The 23,131-nt window shown below is 42.1% G+C and overlaps 1 protein-coding gene across 3 annotated transcripts in view; it reads left to right on the plus strand.

The window, feature by feature from the left end:
• Positions 1–23,131, plus strand: part of PRLR (prolactin receptor) — a 170,599-nt gene that overhangs the window by 23,110 nt on the left and 124,358 nt on the right. The window contains exon 2 of one of the 3 annotated variants that reach the window (XM_073014807.1): positions 12,355–12,518. The exons of the other annotated variants lie outside the window; for them this stretch is intronic. The gene's annotated coding sequence lies outside the window, so the exon portion shown is untranslated. The remainder of the gene's footprint in view (positions 1–12,354; positions 12,519–23,131) is intronic. 3 annotated transcript variants of the gene reach the window in all.

The raw sequence follows: 23,131 nt of genomic DNA on the forward strand, positions 1-23,131 counted from the left end.
TCCGAGAGAAAGATAATGATGTTGGCCAGAGAATGTGTTGAATAACTCATCCCTTTTCACTGGACAAGCAATGCTTCAGTGTATATTAAGTTCTTATTCATACCATACTGTCTATTCCAGAATAATCTAATTAGTTTTATTGCTATATCAGTTCTTGGGTCAGCACCACACTGTTTTGAGTTTAATGAAACATCTAAACTGGTAATGCATGTATTCTCATCACTTTTCATTTTCAAAATTGATTTACCTATTCTTGCCAATGTGTTCTCCCAAATAAACTCTAAAATAATTTCAAAAGTCATAAAAGCATATGTGCGTGTATACGCATGGGTGTAAATACATGTATATATGTGTGTGTGTGTTTCTTCCAACCATTTTTCAGTTTTTTGGAGAATAAGATGTTTTTATTCAAGTTTCTGTCAGTAAATATTTTATATTACATGACTTCTCTATAGACACACACGCACACACACACACACCACACAAAATCTCCCATTGGTAATTTGATTGGAAATGTGTTAAATCAGAAGAACAGACATTCTTTTTAATATTGAGTCAGCCCATCAAGAAGCATTGAAAGTTTTCCCACTTACTCAATTCTTTTATATTTCTTTTTAAGCCTTTATAGTCTTATTCGTATAGGTCCTGCATATTTCTTGATAGGGTATTCTTTTTTCTTTTATAATTTTTAGCTTTTCGTTATGAATGGATTTTTCTTCCATTATCTTTCTAGTATTACTGGACTACAGGATAAATATTAATGTATGTATATTTACTTTTTACCTGATTATTTAGCAGATTATAATTAATTATAAGTGTTTATGGTTAATTATAAAAGTTTATAATCATGGTGTCTTTAAATAATGATAATTGTTCTCTTTCCAATAATTGCATCTGATTTTTATTTGGTGTCTTACAGCATTGATCGTAACTTCTAATATTAAATAATAATGATAATAGTGAGCATCCTGTCTTAATATCAATTTCAAGAAGAATTCCTCTTACATAACATTTTTTAAAGTGTGTTATGTGGAATCTAATAAAATAAACTTGGGAAATGCTACAAATGAAAATTCTCTCTCCCAGGCATTCTTAATTCATATTAACATATTAATATGAGATCTGCAATAAAGAGATGAGTTCAACCAAGTTTAACCCAGTATTTCTAAAATGTATTTGACTACGGAACTATGGAAGTATTTGTCTCTCATTTAGAATTTTACATCAGTTATGACAGTCAAAATTATGTTAATTTGATCTTCTTTCTTTTTTTAGAAAAATAATTTTCATACTTTCTTGTCTTTTCCGTTTGATCTCTCTTTTGCCATATGGACTGTGATTTGGGTTTGCTTTTAATTTTTTTCAATAATTTAGAAGCTCATCACCCTTCTTTTTATTTCTACAAGTGGTTACACTTAAAGTTTCCAAGACATTTCTACCCATATCTTATGCTTAGCAAAGTCAAAGACATGACCATACAATTTTCTAATCAACTTCAAAACAAAATGGTATCTTTGAATAACCCCATCAAAGGAAATTTAATCCATTTTTACTTTCTTCCAACCTTTCTTCAGTATTAATAAAAATAATTTAACATTTTTTATTCAAGTTACTGTCAGTAAATATTTTATATTGCATGACTTCTCTTTTGTGAATTATGTGATCTGTTCAGCAACATAATTCTTTTACAATACATGCCTGAGTAGTTCTATGGTTATCTGGTTTCTGTGTCCTTAACTATTGTCTTTTTATACCATAAATTTCTCATTTTTTACTTTTTAAGTTTTAACATCTTAAGATCCACCACCTTTTATCCCATTTATCCTTTTAGGGTTCATAGTGTAGGTCATCTACATTTCAAGAAGTGCTTAATTCTGTTTCCCATAGTGTCAGTTTTACTCCTTACTACCTTCAATGGACAAACTAGTACTATTAATTCATTTCTGGCTCCCCTACAACCCCTTTTAATCTAACCCAGCACTCTTTTCCTTCCTTACTTTTATCTCATAATGGCTACCTGTCCTTTTCCACAGTATTTTCTATTTCAGTTGAAGATGAGAAACACTTTCCTGACATTGACATTGAGATGATGTTTCAGTTTTCTTGTTAGACAATTTTGTTCACTGTCGAAGCTACTTATTTTTCATGATTACTCATCTAGGAATGAAAATCAATCTACTTAAACCCAATATTTGTGAACACTGAGCATATGTAATGTGTTCTTAAACCTGTTCAATATGTACCAGGCTGTAAATGTTCTGGCCTACAGCTGGAGGGCAGAATGACATGTCCTAGTTCAATATCGGCCTCTAACAGGAATGCTACTGATGTAGTTTTCTGCACTGAGATAGGATCTTCCCTTCTTGCATTGCCTATTCTCCTGGAGGGAAAATAGAAAACATAAAAAGTCATCATCTTTGGTATGTTCTTCTTTAGGGGCTTTTTCTTTCTTCCAACCCAACCCCCATAGTCCTTACTTGCTAGATGTGTGTTCCAGGATTCGGTTCACCACTGCTCAGTCTTCTAACATTCAATTTCATTGTTTTCTGAGAGTTGAGATTTTTATACAGATATAGAAGGGATGTTCTGCTTGTTTGAAATGGTTCTATTTGGCAGAGCGATAGCCAAACAGTTTTTAGGCAAAGAATGAACTGTCTCCTTACTTTCTTTGAAGAAGCCAACAATTTGGTTTTGTTGCCAACAGCAAATAATATATTGGCTAATAATTGTGATTTACAGCGACATGGGTAATGTTAGTCATAACATGTCTTCCAAGTTTCTGGCTATGGACTAACTGTAGGTCTTGGAGTGTGGTATTATCCTTCTGCCTCCTTCTCCCTCCTGATCCTTCTCCCTCCTCCCCAATCTCTTATCTTTTAGCGTAGTTGAAGATTGGAACTTCTTCCCAGAAATCTAGCATTTTCTTAAGTCCTTTCCGGTTTTAAGATTTTTATCATTCTACATATTTTTCCTGTGAATCTCAGCTGAATTTCTCATTTAATAAAGTCCAAGTTAGTATGAACAAATAACATGTTTCCCTATTTTACATACATACAGAAATTCAAACATGTGCTCTCTGGCAGCCTTTAGCATTTGTAAGTGCTCTCTCACCAAGAAAATCCTTTAACAGATAACCAAGTGTCCTGGGGAAGAAGAGTGGCAGGAAACTTGTTATATTTGTGTCACTGTCTTCAAAGGGTGTTTAAGTGTATGTCTCCAAAGATGTGGTGTTATCATCTTTGAGTATCACTTGAATTCAAGTCAATATTTATTGAGACCCCATGATGTATCAGGCGCCTTACTAGAAAGTCAACATACAGAGATGCATAAGACATGATCTTTTGCAGTGGGTAAGTTAAGATCTTTTTTCTACTGCTAGCATTGTCATGTGTAAAGCTGATGGGTTGAGTCTTTGGAATTTGTGAAGATCTTTCCAGGTTGTTTAAAAAATCTTTTCATTCTCACAAATGTATTTTTTTTTTCTATTTCTTAGAATTATGTTCTTTATGGCTACCAGGAAATCCTTTGATTCTGGAATTAGATTGCATTATTCCACTGGGGTAATAGGATTGATAAGGTAGGAGTGTCTTTGAAGAATAACGCTAAATAACCCAAACACTAAGGCTGAATCTTCAGTACAGCTCTTAAGGCATCCTGTAAGTACCCTCTGCTGCTTATGAGAAATCCCAAAGCCCTGCTGCCTTAAGGAGGAGGCCCATCCCCATCCTCATCATAAGATGCAAGACATAGCTAAACATCTCATCTTCTCACTTGAGTATTATATACTCTCAGGCCAGGATACTTTCCAACTCAAGCGTAAGATAACATTACATTCTGATCTTCGTGTGTGTGTGTGTGTGTGTGTGTGTGTGTGTGTGAGAGAGAGAGAGAGAGAGAGAGAGAGAGAGAGAGAAAGAGAGAGAGAGATGTGTTTTGTTTTGTTTTGTTTTTTTGAGACAGAAATTTCGCTGTTGTCACCCAGGCTGGAATACAATGGCACAATATTCTGATCTTTTGAGAGAAAAGTTTCACACAATTAACCTTTGAAATACACATTCCTTTAAGTACCACGAAAACGCTGCCCCATATAATAATATTTCTAAGAAGCACACGTGTACCTCTCACGATGATTTTTTCTTGTTACCACCAATAAAAATTAGAGCTGTATTGTTTTTGTTGTTGGGTTTGTTTTTGTTTTTGTTTTTTGGTGACTACTGTGACCCTCAAAAAATCAATCTGACTTTCTCAATCTTGATTTGCAACATGAAGGATACCAAACAAAGAGAAGGGTTCAGTGAGGGAAAGCTCAACTACCTACCCTAAATATTTAGTATAGCAATGCTGAGCTTTCGGTAAAGGCTCAAAATTCTCATGCTTTCCCACTAAATGAAAAGGGGAGCTTTGCTACTAGTAAACCGTATTCAAGAAATAAGTCTCATTAATGCTTTGCTTCTTTCCTATGAATTATTGCTCTGTAATGGATGTTTGACAGGTTACTAGCAAAGCTGTGTTCAATGAGCACAGAGACCCATCAGATCTGTATTAACACCTCCAACCACTGGAGTTTCATTAAGTAAGTTTCTCTACCCCTCTACTTCAGAACACAGATGAGAAGAATGACATTGGATCTAAAGTTCTGGCACAAAGAATGATGTCTGCCTTTGTGTGATGATTTCAAATTCAGGGTAATAATTCCAACTATCTTTCCCTGGCCATGATAGAAAGATCAAGAAATCTTGGTTCCTTGTCTCTTTTCTTCCATCCAGTTAGTCTTTCTAATTACACACTCAACACAATGTTCTGCTGAGCAAGACACTTGCTGTAGCCACTATCACCCCTGGCATAACCAGATATTTAAAGGTACCTAAAGGAGTTTAGCCATATTTTGCCAAGATCCCAAGTTCCATGGCATAAGAATCCATCCACTTCTCTACTGCCTATAGAAAAGGACAGCTCAGTGTTTCTGAAAGAATTCTTCTCAAACAGGAAAGCATTTGAGGTAACATGTCAACAAGGTGGCCTGGTAATTGGTGTTCCTTTCAGAACCAGATGAAGGAAATGGCCAGCTCAGACATTCTCTTCTCCCCAGTGTCCTATAGGAACAAGATTTATCCAGACACAGCTGACCATGAGAAGTCATCAGGGATTTACAACCTGTCTAAGAACAAGACCAATGATGGGGTCATTTTGCAACATGCCCCCATTTGATTGTCGAGGAGAGATACTCTATTAACAAAAGAATTTGCACTGGTATTTTCAGGGACACATAAAGTAATTGCCACTTGAACATTTTTCCAGGCTTTCAAAAAAATGTAAGAATAGCCTAAGGCTAAATTATGTTCATGTCTTTAGTGAGTCATTATATTACTGACAATAAAGTGTATTATTTCTTTACTTTCAGATGCCCTCACATATTTTTTAAAGTAGAAAGGAGACATATTATGGTCACCATTCTTAAGAGACTTAACTAAAAGACATGAATTTAATATCTCAGTTACTTAAAAATAGCTGTTGCTCACCCCCTATGTGCCAGGCTGTATACCAGGCACCAATATGAAAAGGTAAGTATTCTCTGCTCTCCCTAAGCACAGTCTAGTGGAGGAGACAGCCAAAATGCAGCCACAACCAGAATGGGGAGCAGTTAATGAACAAGTAGGCAGCGAGTAGGGAGGGGATTATATGAGAGACAGTACAGATGGACTGAGGGTGAGTTGTATACCCCTGATATTTTGGGCAATTGCAAATAGTCTGATGAGCAAAACACAAGGAGAAGAAGTGACAGCAAGCACGGCTGAAAATGTAGGTTGGTGTCAAACTGTAAAAAGCCTTGAATACTGTGCTAAATGGTTTGATCCGTGAATCAGGTAGAGGACTTGACTTAGGGCTCTTGACTCAAAGGTCGTTTTTTCTCTGCTAGATTTTGCACTTGTCCTTCCAAATGCTAGTGAGCACCACACTGAATCTGATCAAAGATCTCTCCACGGAAATATGTAAGTTGCCTATAAGAAGCAATTGGTAGGTTCTCTTCTTATCATCTCCATCTCACAGATAAGGAAACTGAAGCATAAAGAACTTGAGTAACTTGTCCAAGGTCACACAGCTAGTTAGGTGATCCCAGGCAATGTGGCTGCAGAGTCACTAGCCCTAACTACAACACTTAGCCTCTCTTTATCTCGAGGTCTTTATGCATTTGTCTGCATTCTACTGATGTTGGTGTTGGTGAGTAAAGATTCCCTTCCAGAATAGGTTTGATAAATTGCCAAGTCTGAAACTGAAAAATTAATATCTATGATAACAGAGGTTTTGGGGTCAAGGAGTGAAAGGAATTCATCCCTTCATATCTCCAAATACTTTTTTCTTTACCAATTTATTGGAATTTGAGACCAGATATCTGGAACCAAGCAGCCTCACCCTGTTAAGGGAAAGAAAAGAAAAGAGAAGAAAAGAGAAGGGAAGGGAAGGGAAGGGAAGGGAAGGGAAGGGAAGGGAAGGGAACTAAAAGTATCCGCAAAAATATTAAAGGATTTGACTGAGGCCTCTGAGATGCTCCAAATGTTGCAATTGTGCTTTACTATCCAAGTTAATAGCTGTAGATCTAAGAGAGTTATGATGTGCCTGGTAAATATTGGTTGTTTCGTTTTAAGTCTTCATGGAGAAAATGGAAAAGACATTGGAATGTAGGGTGAAGTCAGAGCAGGACAGACAGGTCCTGCAAGTGTTTCTTTAGATGCATTGATATTCATAACATCCTAACAGGCCTTAAGCCTGTCTTCTTACCAAAGGGATAAGATACCATTTTCCTTGGACACACAAATAATAAATGTACTCTCACAACATCACTTGAACGTTGTGGTTTTACAAATATACTATGTTTTAAATAGCTATAGCCCTCAGATCCCTTATTAGACATCAATATTTGTTGGAATTTCAACATCAAAGATTTATTGTTAGGGGGGAGGAGGAGGAGTTACTCCAAAGGCTAGAACTAGTGCATATACCGTACTAACAATCGCATGCATTATTGCTTCTATTCTTCATAATTTTGAGTACTATCTTTATTGTCACCATTTAATGAAGATGCTAGGGTTCAGGGGCCTTAAGTGACTTGCCCAAAGTTACACAGCTTGGTAGAAACAGAATTTGCCACAGAACTTGCATGTTAAGTCAAAGAATTTGCTAGTTCCATACAATTAAAAATTGGAAGGAAAAAGTAGAGCCTTATGAATAGAGTCCTGAGCAAGAAGGATGAACAATCTGAAGATGAAGTACTCCGTAAAGGAAAGATCTGGGTTTGAATTCTAACCTTACCTCCGTTCATCTGTGTGATCTTGAGAAAATCTGTTAACTCTTTAAACTGTTGGATATTTATAAAATGGGACTGGTGCTATTTGGCCTGATATCTTACAGAGGAAGATTTAGTCAGGCCAGGCACACATAGGGTCTCTCTGACCTGGAAAGCCCTATATAAAGACATGTTACCATTCTTAGTGTCAGCATTGAAACATCCCCCGTGTCCTGACACCTCATATCAATACCCAGAAACCCTAGGCTCTTCCTTCAATCCCATACTCCTTCCTCAGCTGCCAAGCAGCTTGGTTAAGAAAAGCCTTGTTCTTGGGGAGTACGCCCATAAAAGTATCTCTGTTTCCTTGCAGTTTCACATTAAGTGAAATTAGAGTGCCCTTCACAAAGAATATATATTTCGAAAGCCCTCCCACTGGCTGCTGGGCAAAGCAATTGTCAGTCAACAAACCAGGTAGATTGAGTCTCTGCCCTCGGAGTTTTTGTATTCTGAGAATGACTAGCAACTTTCTCTCATCCTAAAGCAAACAGGGCTTTCAGAGGGCAGGTCCTGGGGCAGTGTGTAGCCAAGATAGAATTGATTGACTTTTGTGTCCAAAGTCATGGGTATCAGGAGAGCTGCCATTTATCAACTACCTCTTTGATACTTGGTGTATAGGACAGGCATGTTAACTACATTATTTCTAAATCACATGATAAGTCTGTGAAGTATTTTCATCCCTGGTTTACAAAGGAAGAAAAGAGGCTCTGTGAGACATGCCAGAAAGAACATGCTCTACACAACCAGCTAGTTACAATGTGAGACTTTGTCCAGCACTACCCCTTCTTTCTTGGCAATCATCAGAGTCACTCAAGGCTTGGAGGACTGTGCTGGCAAAAAAGAAATCTTGCATTTTCTAAAACTCACATCCACACTTTGGAGGGGACAAGACTGAGATCAACCCCAGTTCCTACTGTTTTCTTTATGACAGTTTATCAGAGCATTTTTTTCCTTATATTCATTCAGTCCTGAGTTTCTATTTAGTTGTGATAATAGATACATTTTTTGAATTTTTGATACCTTGGGGTACAAATTTGGAATCTATGGAGGATAAGGGAGTAACAAAATGTTATGGAAATTGAAATATACAAATTATTTTCTCTACAGATTTATAATCACTTTATCTGGGATATCAAATAGGTTATGTGGTTACTGTAGTACTCATTTAATAATCAGATTTTATTTAGAGAACTATAAAAGGTACAATGTAAGGGGGAAATATATTTTAGATGATTTTTTTTCAATTTCCAATTTTGAAGAAAGATGTGTTTTTTAAAACTTTTAAAGAATTTCTCCTACATTTCACTCCCTTTAAGGCAAATTGATAGCTGTGAAAATGGCACCTTGGAAACATTTCTGTCATAATCATAGGAGAGAGTGAGAATTATTAATATTCTTAGCCATATAGCATCATAAAGTAGATCACAGCTGTTTCTTTCAGAAAATGGCATTTGTTTTTCTATCAGACGTATTGTCTGTCTCACAATCTAACCGCTTCCACATCTGGAATATCTTAACTGAAAATGTCCACAGCATTACACAGCCTGGCTCATGGGGAGAAAAGAACTAGGGCCTGCATCGAATTCCGTCTCTCACTCAGCTGATCTGCATTCCTCCTACAGCATTTCCTTATGCTTAAGAAGAGCTCCTAGATTTGGGAACTGCATGAGCCTCTGTAACCTTCTGACAAGGGTGAGAAGCTCAGAACTGCATTTCTGTGCATTTTTCCCTTGTCTTTCCTGCTTTGGAGGAGAAGCCCTGCAAGAGCTTCCTGCCAAGGGACCCTGCTTTCTCAGCAGCCAGATCCGGAGAGCCAGAAATCCATCTTCAGCTCCTTTGAACTTGGCGGTTGTTCATCATGCTGTGGTTGTGCTGTGGTTGTGCTGTGGTTGTCCTTTAAGAGCAAAGGCTTCACAGAGAGCAAATCAGCTGCCTGTGGGGAGGGTTTCAGCTTCTCATTGTGGGCAGATCATCTGCTAACAGCTTACTGAGAGAGAGCTGAGGACATGTGGCTGAAACACTGTCAGAGCTGCTGTGAACACCGTCCAAGTGAGCAATTTTATGACCCAAACCAGGCAGACACTAAGTGCTTTCCAGTGGTGAAAAAGGAGCAGAGAGAAAAAGAGAGAACAAAGACCAAGTGGTGGAAACCAAAACAAAAAATATATATTTATTTCAGCAGCTACATACTTTTCTGTTTGGAAGACTGGTATCTCCTACTTAACCAGAAACTACAACACATAAGATCAAATAAGATTAAATGTCTGGTTTGCTAAATAGCAGAGCAAAGAAACTAAGGTCAGGAATTCAGACCCTTACATCTGAGGAAAGAGAGAGGCAAAGAGAAGATATTGGAAATGCCAATATCCATTCAATGAAATAAAAAGAGACTACTGTAGGCATCCTCAGAAGATCGCCTTGTGTCCAGTGTCGTGGGAACCACAGAAGGCGCTCAGCTTTGCAGCTTCACTCAGAACTGGGGGAATGCTCCATAGAGTCAAGGGCACGTTATTATAAAGTGCTCCATTTGTTTACTTTGGCAAGTGGAAGATGACTTTGCTAAGCGATACGCTGCCGGGGCTCAGGGCCAGCACTGCTGGAGTAGGAAAAGGGAGCCTTCCTGGGGCAAGGCTTCTCAGTCTTCCTGCCATCAGCATTGCAGCCAGAGCAGCCCTGAGATGTCAACAAAAGGATGATGAACTGTGTCAGCAGTGTTAGCAAATGGCTGAAGTAGAACGGAGCTGCCCAGGATGCTGCCCTGTCACTGGGGAATCTGAGGGAGGCTGAAAGATATTGTAAAAGGGATTGAAGGGTTGGGCTGGCTGGAGGAATGGTGCCATCAGCATCCATGCCACAATACTCCAGGATGGCCCTGCCTTTGTCAGGGCAGCCATCAGAGGTGGTTTTCCCTCTACCCAGGATGGGCATCGCTCCTTGGGCTTGCCAGTCTCACCTCTCCTCATGCCATTGCATGTCCAAGGCATGTCCTCAGGGGATGGCGCTGATCCAGGGTGGCACACCCAAGTGGGGAGAAAACCCTGAACCTCATCCTCTCAGAGATCTGCTGCACTCAGCTACTGCACTGAGGTGCATGCTCTGAGCAGCAGTTGCTGGTGCAGGAGGCTTCCTTGTGGAGTGGGTCTCAGCCACAGCCTCAGGGTCCTCTCTTGAGCATACTACCAGTTAATTGGGTCATCTTCAGTCTCCACCCAAACATAGGCCTGGAGGTCCATCAGTGACTACATCAGCCTCAAGGACTGAACAGGTGGGAGGAAGGACTAGTGTGAGTGAAGGAAGCAGCTGAGCTGAGGAGTGCTGGCACCTGTGCAAAGCCAGCAATGAGGGAAACCTCTCAGGGGGAACCCTGCACTTGGGTAGACCTGAGGGAGCAGCCAGAAGGAAAGGGGTTGACCCTGTAGTTGATTAAGGTTCAGAGAAAGAAAAACAAAAACAGAAAATGATCATAGTTTCAGATGCTTCCAATGAGCCTGTGACCTCCCCAAAATCCTATAACCAAGCACATGGGTGGAGCTGGCCTCACTTTCCCATTCTCCCACTTGTAACTTTTGATTCCACATCACGGCTAAGGTGCTCGGCAAACTGGATTAAACCTTGGATTTAAAAATAAAATAAAATGAAAAACAGTTGGGGACAGGAGAAAGTGATTTCCAAGAACCTACACCTCTCTACCCTGAAATGGACTGAATATTGTGCACCCCTCAAAATTCACATGTTGAAATTCTAACCCCCAATATAATGGAGCTTTTGGGAGGCTTCATGGATGAGATTAGTGCGCTTACAAAAGGGGTCCCAGGGCTCTCTCACTTCTTCCCACCATGTGAGGTTATAACAGGAAGTCAGCAGTGTGTAACCCAGAAAAGAGCCCTAACCAGAACCTGACCATGCTGGCAACCTGATCTCCGACGTCCAGCCTCCAGAACTGTGAGAAATTAAGTTATGTGGTTTATAAGCCACCCAGTCTAAAGCACTTTATTATAGCAGCCTGAACTGATTAAGACACTCCTGAGAACCGTTCCTTCGAGGAAGGTCCTGATTAGCTTTCACCTAGCCCAGTTTGCAAACGCACTGGATTGTCCTGGCCATGGCAATCTTCACGTAGCAGCCTGGCAGACAGAGGAGGGGTGATTCCAGCAGGAGCAATTTTCCCGAGGAGGCAGTTCCTACTAGCTAAGTTTCTTGTCCTGCTTTTGCTCACTGAGGTCCAAGCCTATCCCCTGTATTCATTTTCCTCCTAATTCCCTGGCTGACGGAGTCAGGCTTTGGAGAATTCCTTTAAGAGTCTCAGTTGGCCTTATGGATCCCAAAACACACCTGCTCTCCTAGAAGCCCCTTGTCTATTGATGTCCAGATTCTGAGCAGGCCGACAGTGCATGCATGAGAACCTTTCATAAAATAGGACTATTTTTTACTCCCTTTGCTTTTTCTTTGTGCTATTTCCCTTCTTCACTCCCTTTCCTTTTACCTTACCATACACATTTGTCACCTCCTTGCCTGGAAAGCCTAATGTCACCTCCCTGCCTTTTCACAGCCTACAGGATTGAGTCCAAACTTGCCAGCTTGGCCATTCATGGAATGCAGGTTTAGTACAGGGCTGCTAAACACAGTTTCAGAATGAACCATTCTCCTGGCCTTTTATCATTGCCAGTATTTCTCTTCATTTTATTTTATTTTAGGAGAGTCGATATTTGATAAGAATTGATGGACTGCTTTTCACGGAAACTTGAGAATTCATATTTTTACTCAAAATCTTTATACTTTTTTGCTTAGAGCCTGTTAAAGACTGAGGTCCTCTCTCTGTCCCTTCTACTCCCAGCCAAACCCAGTAGACACATGTGAGCAAGTTGTCACCTGACCCGAAGCTCCAGCCCCTGGAACGAACTGAAACAAAATGTATCCTTGCATTTTCCAGCAAGGAATTTCCTTGTCTACAAAACTACTCTGTTCTTTAATACGCAGATCAATTATTAACAGTAGGCTGTACCTTTCACCAGGTTGTAAAAGGATGACTGCCTAGAGCCACAGCATTCTCCTTGTCAGTGTAGGAAATGCAGAGGAGGATGTTACCTCCGGCACTTGCCTCTAAGACACCTAACAAAGATGAGGAAGGCTGCAGCCTGAAGCGTGGGTGAGGTGTCCAACCGCCCAAAGGCGACAGGTGAGATACTCAGGTCCCCTTCCTCTTTTCGCTGTGAGTTCTGATTCTCTCCTTTCAATCTTTCTCATCGCGATTGGGAATGGCAGGGGTGGGGTGTGTTTGGGGTATCAATGGTGGTAAAAAGGGTCTTATGGGTAGGGCCATGTTGAATAACAGATGAGCACGGAGACAGCGTGTTAACGTAAAAGGCCAATACCGAAACTCATTTGAGACCGTAGGAGCTCCAGGGAGACAGTGCTGTTCAGGCGTGGGATCGAAGATCAGGAGGGCGGCTCAGTAACACACTGGCCCAGTCACATGACAGACCAGTCCTGGCAGTGAACTGGGAGACAAGGAGGCTGCTTTGGCATGGAGCTGAGAACATCTCTAGATCACAATGGAAGGCAGAGAGAGGCCAGACAGGGAACTCTGAAGAGCTGCCACAGCCTGTGCCAGGGTGACATCAGGGTGAGTTGAGATGATTTTTTTTTTAACAAACTTCATTTTTTGCAGCAGTCTTAGGCTTACAGAAAAATTGAACAGAAAGTACAGACAGTTCCCATATACCCGTTTTCCCCCACAGAGTTTCTTCTATTAATAACATCTTATGTTTGTGTGGTATGTTTATCATGATGAACCAATGTTGATATACCATTATTAACTAACAAATCCAGAGTTTACATTAGGGTTTACTTTTTGGGTCATACGGTTCTATGAGTTTTAACAAATGTATGACATGTATCTATCATTACAGTATCATACAGAATAGTTTCACTTCCCTAAAACATAACCCTCCCTTCCTTCCTGCAAATCCCTGACAACTGCTGATCTTTTTACTGTCTCTATACTTGTGCCTTTTCCGAAATGTCATATAGTTGGAATCATGCAGAATGGAGTCTTTTCTGACTGCTTCTTTCACTTAATATACTTTTAAGTTTCCTCCATATCTTTCCAGGGCTTGGTGGCTTCTCTCCATTTTAGCACTGAGTAATAATCCATTATATGGATGTACTGTAGTCTGTGTATCCATTTGGGCAGACTTTCCAGCAAGATAGAAGGCAGAAACAATGGAAAGGGTGGATGAAGGGAAAACTGCAAGGAACACAGGACAAGATAGAAGCAAGAGGAGGAAGGTTTTGGAGAAGTGGAAAAACAAGCTAGAGAGATGGGCACAGAGGCCTAACCTGGGGTAAGGCAGGGCCTTGTAACCAATGCTCAGTGAGAGAGGCAGCCCCTCACTGACCTGCACCAGGCCTTTCCTGATTTTATAGACAGAGTGTCATGAGGTCATGAGGGTGGGAACCATGTCACCTTCATCCTGAGAGCCCAGCACTTTGTAGGCATCTAATAAATATTTATTACACCAATGAAACCTTCAAAGTCTCTTCTAAAAAAGCAAGTTTTCCCAGACATCAGAAGACAAATGGCCTAGCAGTCCCTGATCCAGTCATCTCGGGTGGGTATGAGCTGGTTTCTTATTTGAACCCTCCATGCCACAGGGCAGCATCAAGCTTGCCTGACACACACCTCGTGAGCCAGGAATGCACCACTTTGCCACCAACTCCACCTGGCTTGGGAGATGCTCCATGGACAGAACCAGAGCCGTGCTGCAGGGAAGCAGAAAAACAAAGGAGATGCATGCCAACCTAACATGCCAGGTAAAAAAATGCATTCTTGCCTCAGAGTAAGAATCCAGCTCTCCATGCCTTCATCTTTCAACCCAATCACAAGGCATCAGAATTAACCCACCTGACCGCTATGGAACAAGAAGAGCAAGCACGGTGACTTGGGTGCTAAGAAATCGCTGTGAGAGGAAGATGAGGCATCTGTGCCCCCCAGATGTTCACCTTTGGGAGGAGAGAACATCTGTGCAACAATAGCAGTAGCTTCCATTCACTGATGTGAGAACCTGAGAACCCGGCCTAAGGGGTGCAGCTAGCAATCTGGATGGTAGAGGGTAGCTCTCCAGAGGGTCTGACAATTCACCTAAAGATTGCAGGAACAATAGGAACCTGCTAGTCAGAATTACTAGCTCAGTGGTGCCCTCCAAGCAAGAGAACTTATCAGCCAGACCTGTGTCCTGGTGCAACATCACTGCTTAAAATCAAGTCCTCCCAAGGCATGGTGTCCATTTTACTTTCTCTGGATGAAATGAAGAGAGAGAATGAATCCAGTAAGATGATAGAATGCTTTGCTTTGGATCTGTTCATATCCTACCCGTGTTTGTGCTCACATGAGTTACACAGTCAGTACAAGGGTAGAGAGCTCTTGAGAATTTCTTGCCTAAGGGAAAGAACTGGGGGCTGCTTTGCTCAAAGGCATTTTTCAATGTGGGGCTTATCTAGAGACATACATCTTGCTCCTTCTCCCCACTGCTGTTGCGTAACTAGGGGAGTTGAGGGTCACTGTAGACAGACACAGATGGTAGAGATGGGGGCAGTGGTTGGGCAAGGAATAGCTGCCTTGCGACTTCGAAGTCTCGTAAATGGCATCACTGAAGAAGAAGGACATGTCCATGGTGAGAAAAGCCCCATGGTGATTCTGTTGCTCCTAATGTGCCAGGCTCAGACTCTTCAAACCACAAGAAGTGGCCCAACGAGTTCTATGTAACTACAAATGCAAGCAGGAAAAAACCACACTCAAATCTGAGCACAGCATCAGCCTTGGAGACAGCCAGCCTTTACTAATGCAACAGCATCTGGCTGCTTCTGCTGTACCTGGATGTCTTCAGGGTGGTTCTTATACACAGAGGCCCCCACATAGAAGCAGAGCTCCTACCATTAAGCTCTCCATATCCAAAACTTTCTATATGAAAGATAGAGCATCTGTGTCTCACAAGCATCTGTTTTCTGAGGGCATCTGCTATTTGAGAGCTAACCAAAACAGAATTCCCACCTTATCTTCTTGCTCATTTACACTCATTTCATACATGGAAGGGACTGGTCCTGAATATTCAGGGCAATGTCCAGCATTTGGTAGTAGTGGAGAGAAAGAGAAGAGAAAATTCTAGACTGTGTTCCTCTGTCTGGGAATGTGACTCTCACCTCCCAAATCCTTTCCTCCTCTTGTTCACATGTTTTCTCCCTGACTTTCCAGAACCTTTTTAGGCTTAGCTCCTTTTATCTTACCCTACATGCTTTCTTACTACCCACCCTGGTGGGTACTTCTCAGCCACAGACATTGGAGCACATTTAAATATGCTGGAGTCCTTAGAGAATTAAGAGGTGGGGAGAGAGGTGGGCACAGAGCTGAGGATGGCATACAGAGGTTGCCACTAGCTCATTCACAAGGAGCCCTGAATTTCCAGGGACATTAAAGAACAGATGCTCATGACAGAGCATAGAACCATGCCCTAATTGTTTGTAATGTTGAACTGTGTGTCGTTCGTTCACTCGTGTATTCTCTCAACATTGGAATTGAGCACCAATTATATAACAGAGTAGGAGTTGACAATACAAAGTTGAATGAAACATAGTCCTTGTCCCCAAGAAGTATGTGGGCATGACAGGCACATGGACCAATGATGGTCATGTCAAACATGAGAAGTCCATGGTCCTGAGGGACATTTGAATCATGGACCTGCATGAGAGGGCCTGGAACCTTACTGGGCTGATCTAGGAAGAATTCCTCTGGACTTGATGCCTGAACTTGAAGGTAGAGATGAAAGGAGAAGGGCTCTGGGTAGCATGTTTCTGGCAGAAGAAGCTTACTGCAAGAGCAAAGGCACTGAGGAAGCCTCATGGTCACTGGAAAACTGGGATTCAACTAGCTGAAATCCTAATGGTGCAGCCTAGGGGGAAGCGAGACCTGGGGTGGGGGGCAGAGCCAAGTCTCTGTATCTAAACCTTTCTATATGAAAGACACAGTGTCTGTGTCTCACAAGAATCTGTTTTCTTGGGGTGTCTGTTATTTGAGTGCTAACCAGAACAGAATTTCTAAAGATGGACTTTGAGGCCAGGTAACAAGGCTGAGGCTAAGAAGAACTATGGAAGGTCTGTCAGCAGGAGAGATGTATGATTAAATCTGCATTGGCAGAAGGAAAGTTCTGGCTGAAATGTACAGAGCAGTTTGGAGGGGAAAAGAGAGATGACATGGAGAACACTTAGGATGCTGTTACAATAAAATAGGCTAGAAATGATGTTCCTCAGAAGTCTCTTTCTCCCTACACACCTGGCCACCTCAGACTTCCTGTTCAAGGGGAAGGCAGGCTGGGGAGAGAGGCTTCCTGAAAATAACGCATCTGTTAATTGGATCATTTCTGTGTGGTCAATGTCTGTAGGGGCTTTGTTTTGGTCATCGTGGTGTAAAATCCCCATTATGTAAATATTTCCTCCTGATAAAAGCTCACTGTGTGTCTGTAACCCTACCAGCTTCCTTACAGTATTTGCTCATCACCAGGTTCAAGGACCCGGCTGTGTGGCTCTTCCCCAGAGCCTCTGTTGGAAAGAAGATTCCTCTTTGGTTATAAGTAGATACACAGTGGTTAAGATGCTCTAGCACAGTGCAGCAGAATAAGATGGGCTCACTAGGGAAAGATCATTGACCCCTACAGAGTACACTTATTCTTTTCTGATTATGATAGGACTATGTTCAAATTAAAAATTATTTCAAAGAAAAAGCAACTGATTGTTTAGGCCAAAACAGCACTTCTTCTTCTTCTTTTTTTTCTTAAATGAGGCAAAGTCTCGTTCTGTCACCCAGGCTAGATTGCAGTGGCACAATCTCACAATCTCAGCTAACTGCAACTTCTGCCTCCCCTGTTCTAGCGATTCTCCTGCCTCAGCCTCCCGAGTAGCGAGGATTACTGGCACCCGCCACTATGCCCAGCTAATTTTTGTAGTTTTAGTAGAGACAGCGTTTTGCCATGTTGGCCAGGCTGGTCTTGAACTCTTGACCTCAAGCGATCCACTCGCATCAGCCTTCCAAAGTGCTGGGATTACAGGCGTGAGCCACTGTACCCAGCCAGAATGATTTTTGGTAATATAGTTAAGAGGGCACATTCTGGAGCAAACTGCCTGCCAAGTGTTAGCTGTGGGGCATTGGGGAAGAACTTAATCTCTTTGTGCCTCGGTTTCCACATGTAAAATGGGATAATTATATTGTCCCCCTGTACTAGTTTGCTGGGGCTGCCATAACAAAGTACCACAACCAGGTGACTGAAACAACAGAAATGTGTTGTCTCACAGTACTGGAAGCTAGAAATCTGAAAGCATGGTGTCGGTTAGCCTGGTTGGATCTCTTCTGGGACTGTGAGGAAGAATCTGTGCCATGCCTGTCTCCTGGTTTCTGGTGCTGTGCTGCTCATCCTTAGTGTTACCTGGCTTGCAGAAGCACCGTCTACCTCTGCCTTCATCGTCATGTGGTGCTGCCCCTGCGTGCATGTATCTATGTCCAAATTTCCCCTTTTTATAAGAACACCAATCATATTGCATTAGGGCTCACCCTCCTAATCTCATCTCAACTAATTATATCTGCAATGACCCTACTTCCAAAAAACATCACATTCTGAGGTCCTGGGTGTTGGGACTTCAACATATGAATTTGGGGTGGGAGGGCACAATTCAACCCAAACATTAGCTAATAAAGTTTTCAATAATAAGTAAATGAGTTAACTCCTGGAAAACATTTAAAACAGTGTCTGACATTCAGAACGCTCTCAGTAAATGTTAGATTATGCTGGGTGTAAATAAAAAGCTCCTAGGATAGCGGACGGCATTGCGATTCCACCGGTTTGTATTAGTGTGGACTTGCCAGTTATTTACATCTTGTGTCTTTTTTGGTTGGTCAGGGCTTAAGCCATACCAGGAAAATATTTTGAATAATACTCCTGGCTAAAAGGTGCAAGATGAGAAGGAGTAGATACTGTGGGTTCTGATTTTTCTTCCCCGTCTCCAAGCTGTGTACACAGAACCATGCAAGTTGCCCCAACCAGGGAAAAACAACTGCCATTTCTTTTAAAGGGGGAACCAATGAAGGTCTTGTCCTGATGAGCCCACAAAAGCAAACTTCTCCATGTCTGTCGCTCACTCAGTGGGCTGAAGCAGAGCCTCCATGCTGAGCTTTGGAGACAAAGCTTGTTAGAGAATGTACAACCTGGGCTGATCCCAGGCTGCCCAAGGAGCAGCTGATGAGTGTAAAAGTGTTTGCTCACCTTAGAATCGGTCCTTTAAAAAATAAATAAGGTACGTTGATCTTTTATGTGAAGATTAAATGAATCAGATGGCCCAAAATGAATTCCAGGTAAAGAGGAACAAAATATCAGAAGGCAAGCTGCTGAAATCAACAAGAGCTGAGCTCGAAGAGCCTGACTTTCCAAGCATGGCTAGTTTCTTCCTAGCAAGTTCCTGACGGAGCTGGGTGGCTGCCCCAGGTGACTGCAGGAGCAGGAGATTAAGGAGACAGCACCTGCCTGACAAAAAAGGTTGCTGACACAATAGGCCAAAGTCAAATGGAGCTGCCAAGGGAAAATGATTGGGGATATACAGTAACAGTTGAGGGAGAGACCAGAAGGATTGGTGTCCACAGAGGTTTTGATGGGGCTGACTTTGCTGCTGACCGACTCACCTCAGAAGCATGGACTCCCTGACCTCCAAAGCCAAGGCAATGGGGCTCTCTCCCTCTTGCCCCTTGAATTCCTGCATCTCATTTCACTGGGTAGACAGGGAGGCTCCTGGGCTCCAGCAGGAAAACCCTGCACTGGGAAGCAGGATGTCTACTCTGATCCTGCTGCCCCAAAGCTGTGTGGCTTTAGACAAGTGGTTTGACCTTTCTGGGCTCAGTTTCTTTGATTTTCACTATTATTTGAAGGGCTTGGGGTCATGAAAATCATGAACTCTTCACACTGAGAGGAACCTTCGTAATCCATTTTGTAGATAAGGAACCTAAGGCTGAAGAGGTCAGGGGCCTGCACCCAGCCATAGAGCTAAATGAGGGGCAAGGAACCTAGAACTCTGGCATCTCGACTCCCACCTGGGACACATTTTATCAGTAATAGTGAGGCCTCATCTGTTGACAGTGTTAGAATGCTCACATTTACTCCCCATAACAACCTTTTTTTTTTTTTTTTTTTTTGAGATGGAGTTTCTCTTTGTCACCCAGGCTGGAGTGCAGTGGCGCAATTTCAGCTCACCACAACCTCCGCCTCCTGGGTTCAAGTTATTCTTCAGCCTCAGCCTCCCTAGTAACCGGGATTACGGCATGCACCATGACGCCTGGTTAATTTTTGTATTTTTAGTAAAGATGGGGTTTCACCATGTTGGCCAGGCTGGTCTCAAACTCCTGACCTCAAGTGGTCCACCTGCCTCAGCCTCCCAAAGTGCTGGGATCACAGGTGTAAGCCAACATGCCTGGCCAGTACCCTTCTGAAGCAGGCACTCTTATACCCATTTTACTGGTCAGGAGACCAGCTTGCCCAGGATCCTGCAGCTACTGAATAGAGGGGCCAGGACTTTGCTGGTTTGGTGCGCTTCCTGGTACACACCAGCTGCCTGCAATCTCCCTTTGATAATCCTAGCCACATTCCACCGCGGGTGCTCTAGTGTAGGCTGGCACCAACTCCACCCAGCAAGAGCCAGGATCTGCTTCCTGAGGGCAGGCAGTTTTATCACACAGCGGGGTGCAGAAGAGTAGTATGAGTAGTATTCATCTTCCCAGTGTAACCACTTGTAACTACTTTTCAGTGAATCAAATAGATTTTTAAGCAAGAACATTGTAAAAATCTGCTTAATCAAGGGTGGAGAAAAATGAGTTAGCCAGGGCCACCCTAGCACAGGTGGGGTGGTAGCTGCCTCTGCTCCACAACGAGGTATTTACACTTGCTCCCCACCTTCTCCTTTGCCCCATTCTCTTTTAGTTAAAGGGCCAGGTGCACCAGAACACAGGTGCCCTGAGTAGCACTAGCACCTCCCAGGGTCATAGGGAAGAGCCATTTCCTCTGGGTAAACTGAGGCCTTAATAAGGCATAAATGCCTTCTCTGGGTGAAGAAGATATTCCCTCTAAGAACTCTCCAGGATGAATCTAGAATAAGTTGTAGTCTAGATGGCTTGGCAGCACTAGCCAGTGTGACAGTAAGTCTTGATGAACATCAGGTCAGCGTCACCCTGAGGGAGAACCTCGAGGAGAGGGAATGTGTGCTTGTTACAACAGCACACCCAATAGAAATAGCATGTAAGCTACAAATCTAACTTTATATTTTCTAGCAAAAAAAAAAAAAAAAAAAAAACTTAAATCAGTGCAATTAATTTTAATAATAGATCTTATTTGTTTCAACATATCCCAAATATTGTCATTTCAATGTGTGATAATATAGTTATTAGTGAGATATTTTCCATTCCCTTTTTCATACAAAGTCTTTGATACTCAGTGTGTATTTCACTCTGACAGTGCAATGGATCCTGTGCCCAGTGTGCACTTAAAGGCTGTAGATCCATATATGGCGATTGTCTCCTAGATAGATAAGCCCAGCAAGGCTCAGTGGGTGTTTTGAGGTCCATGGTCTCTGAGGTCTCGTTGCACCCTGACATTCGATGAATCAGACAACACTAATATAGTTGGGAACACTTTTGTCTTGCTCCCTGTAGTCTGAACAGAAAGAGACGCCGCAGAACACAATCACGACTCTCTCCCTCCTACAGACTCCCTCCCCACAAGCAATCAATGGGTTGGTCTCAGACAAAGACTCTTGGTCAAGGCTGGTGCAACTTGCTCTATTTCCTAGTAGGCCTCCACCTGTAATTCTCAGTAGTGTGTGTGTATAGCTAGAATTCCTGCCTTCTACTAATGTGACTGTTCCTGCTCAGAGATCTAGAGTTAATTATTAGCAAATTCACAGTGAGCCAGAGCTAGGTCTCACTGTAAGACTCCGTGTTTTTTAGAAGTACATTGCCATGGGGATTTTATCCCCATTGGGTTCCTCCTCAGGACCCAAGAAAAATAGATACACAAACCCTGGGCCCATAATTTTAGTTAGAATAGACCCAAGCCTAGAACCTCAGGGAACTCATTTGGAAGCTTTTCTTAGGAAAGTTACCTTTCCTATTTGACATCTCAATCAAACAGGTGTTTGGGGAAAATAAAAGCATACTACTTTAGAAGGAACTGGGGTCATCTGGCCAGACTTGTGGAGTATTTAAAGAGAATTTCATTCCTTGTGTAAAATAGTTCTAAATAATAGTAAGCTCTTGGGAGACTTGATCTACTGGCTACATACACCCACTATGAAATTAACACATTCTTGAATTTAGATGGAAGAATATGGAAATTGGTCCCTCTCAATGTATGAACGAAGCATCAGAAATGAAGAGAAGGGCCAAGTCTAGAGAGCAAGACTAAAGACTCATAGGTCAGTGGGCTTCCTGCCCAAGGAGAGCTGAAAGCTAAAGGATGCTTCACAGTGTCCTACAAGTGGTTTTTCTAAAGTCCTTCCAGCAGTTGAAATTGTTTATGCAAAACAAAACTTTATTTTGTTACTATAATCTAGAGGTGGACTTTGGCTTAAGCCATGCCAAAATATTATCGTTCTAAACCAATAACACCTACATTTGTGGAGCATTTACTATATGTGTGGCACTATGCTAAACTTAACTACCCCCTTTCCTCACATGTAACAGTCAGGTGACTTCACAGCTGCCTTGTGGATACTTGTGTTATCTGGAAGATTGCATACACACATGTAAAATGCTTAGAACTCTACCACCCCATCTTACCTATAGCTTTGGTGAGTCCCTGATTCGGCCAAGTAGAATCATTCCCTATGAGGAGGGGAAGAGGATAAGAAACAAGCAGAGTTGACCTTACAGGTAGACACAATAAGCAAGGGTCCATGTGGTGCAATGGATCCCATGCCCATGCCAATTCAGTCATTCTAGTCCAGTAGGATTGTCTGGTTGGTTGTTGTTTTTTGTTGTTTTTTGTTTTATAAGACAGAGTCTCACTTCCTTGCATAGGCTGGAGTACAGTGGAGCAATCTCTGCTCACCGCTGCAACCTCTTCCTCCTAGGTTCAAGCAATTCTCCTGCCTCAGCCTACCAAATACCTGGGACTACAGGCACACACCACCACACCCGGCTAATTTTTTTATTTTAGTGGATACAGGGTTTCACTGTGTTGCCCAGGCTGGTCTCAAACTCCTGACCTCAGGCAATCCTCCCACCTTGGCCTCCCAAAGTGCTAGGATTACAGGCGTGAGCCACTGTGCCTGGCTGGTTTTTATCTTGAAAGTTTAAGGGTCTCCCACTTAAATGCAAATACTCTTCTGAGGCTAACCTTTTAATCAACTATCAGATATTCTCAAGTATCAGGAATTCCAGTTATTCCAATTATCCAGAATTCTTTATATCATCCCAGGAATCTAAAAGAGCAAGGTCTTATAGGTAAGGGCAAATCTTCTGATGCCTTAGAATTCAGACCATAAGCAGAGATGGTCATTTGACATCTAGTATGATCCACTGTAGATTTACTTCTGTACAAATACATTCAAGTTGTCACAGGGTTTCTTTCTTTCAGTTGGGGACAATACTTTGAAAACTTTTAGGCTCTGAATGAGTAACTGGGCAAAAGAAGATGGTAGGGTCCTTTGAATATCATACTTGTTGTGGTTTTCTCGCAGATGAAGCAGTCTATAACCCTGAGGTTT

The sequence above is a fragment of the Chlorocebus sabaeus genome, chromosome 4 (assembly GCF_047675955.1).
Source record: "Chlorocebus sabaeus isolate Y175 chromosome 4, mChlSab1.0.hap1, whole genome shotgun sequence".
In the NCBI taxonomy this organism is placed as follows: domain Eukaryota; kingdom Metazoa; phylum Chordata; class Mammalia; order Primates; family Cercopithecidae; genus Chlorocebus; species Chlorocebus sabaeus.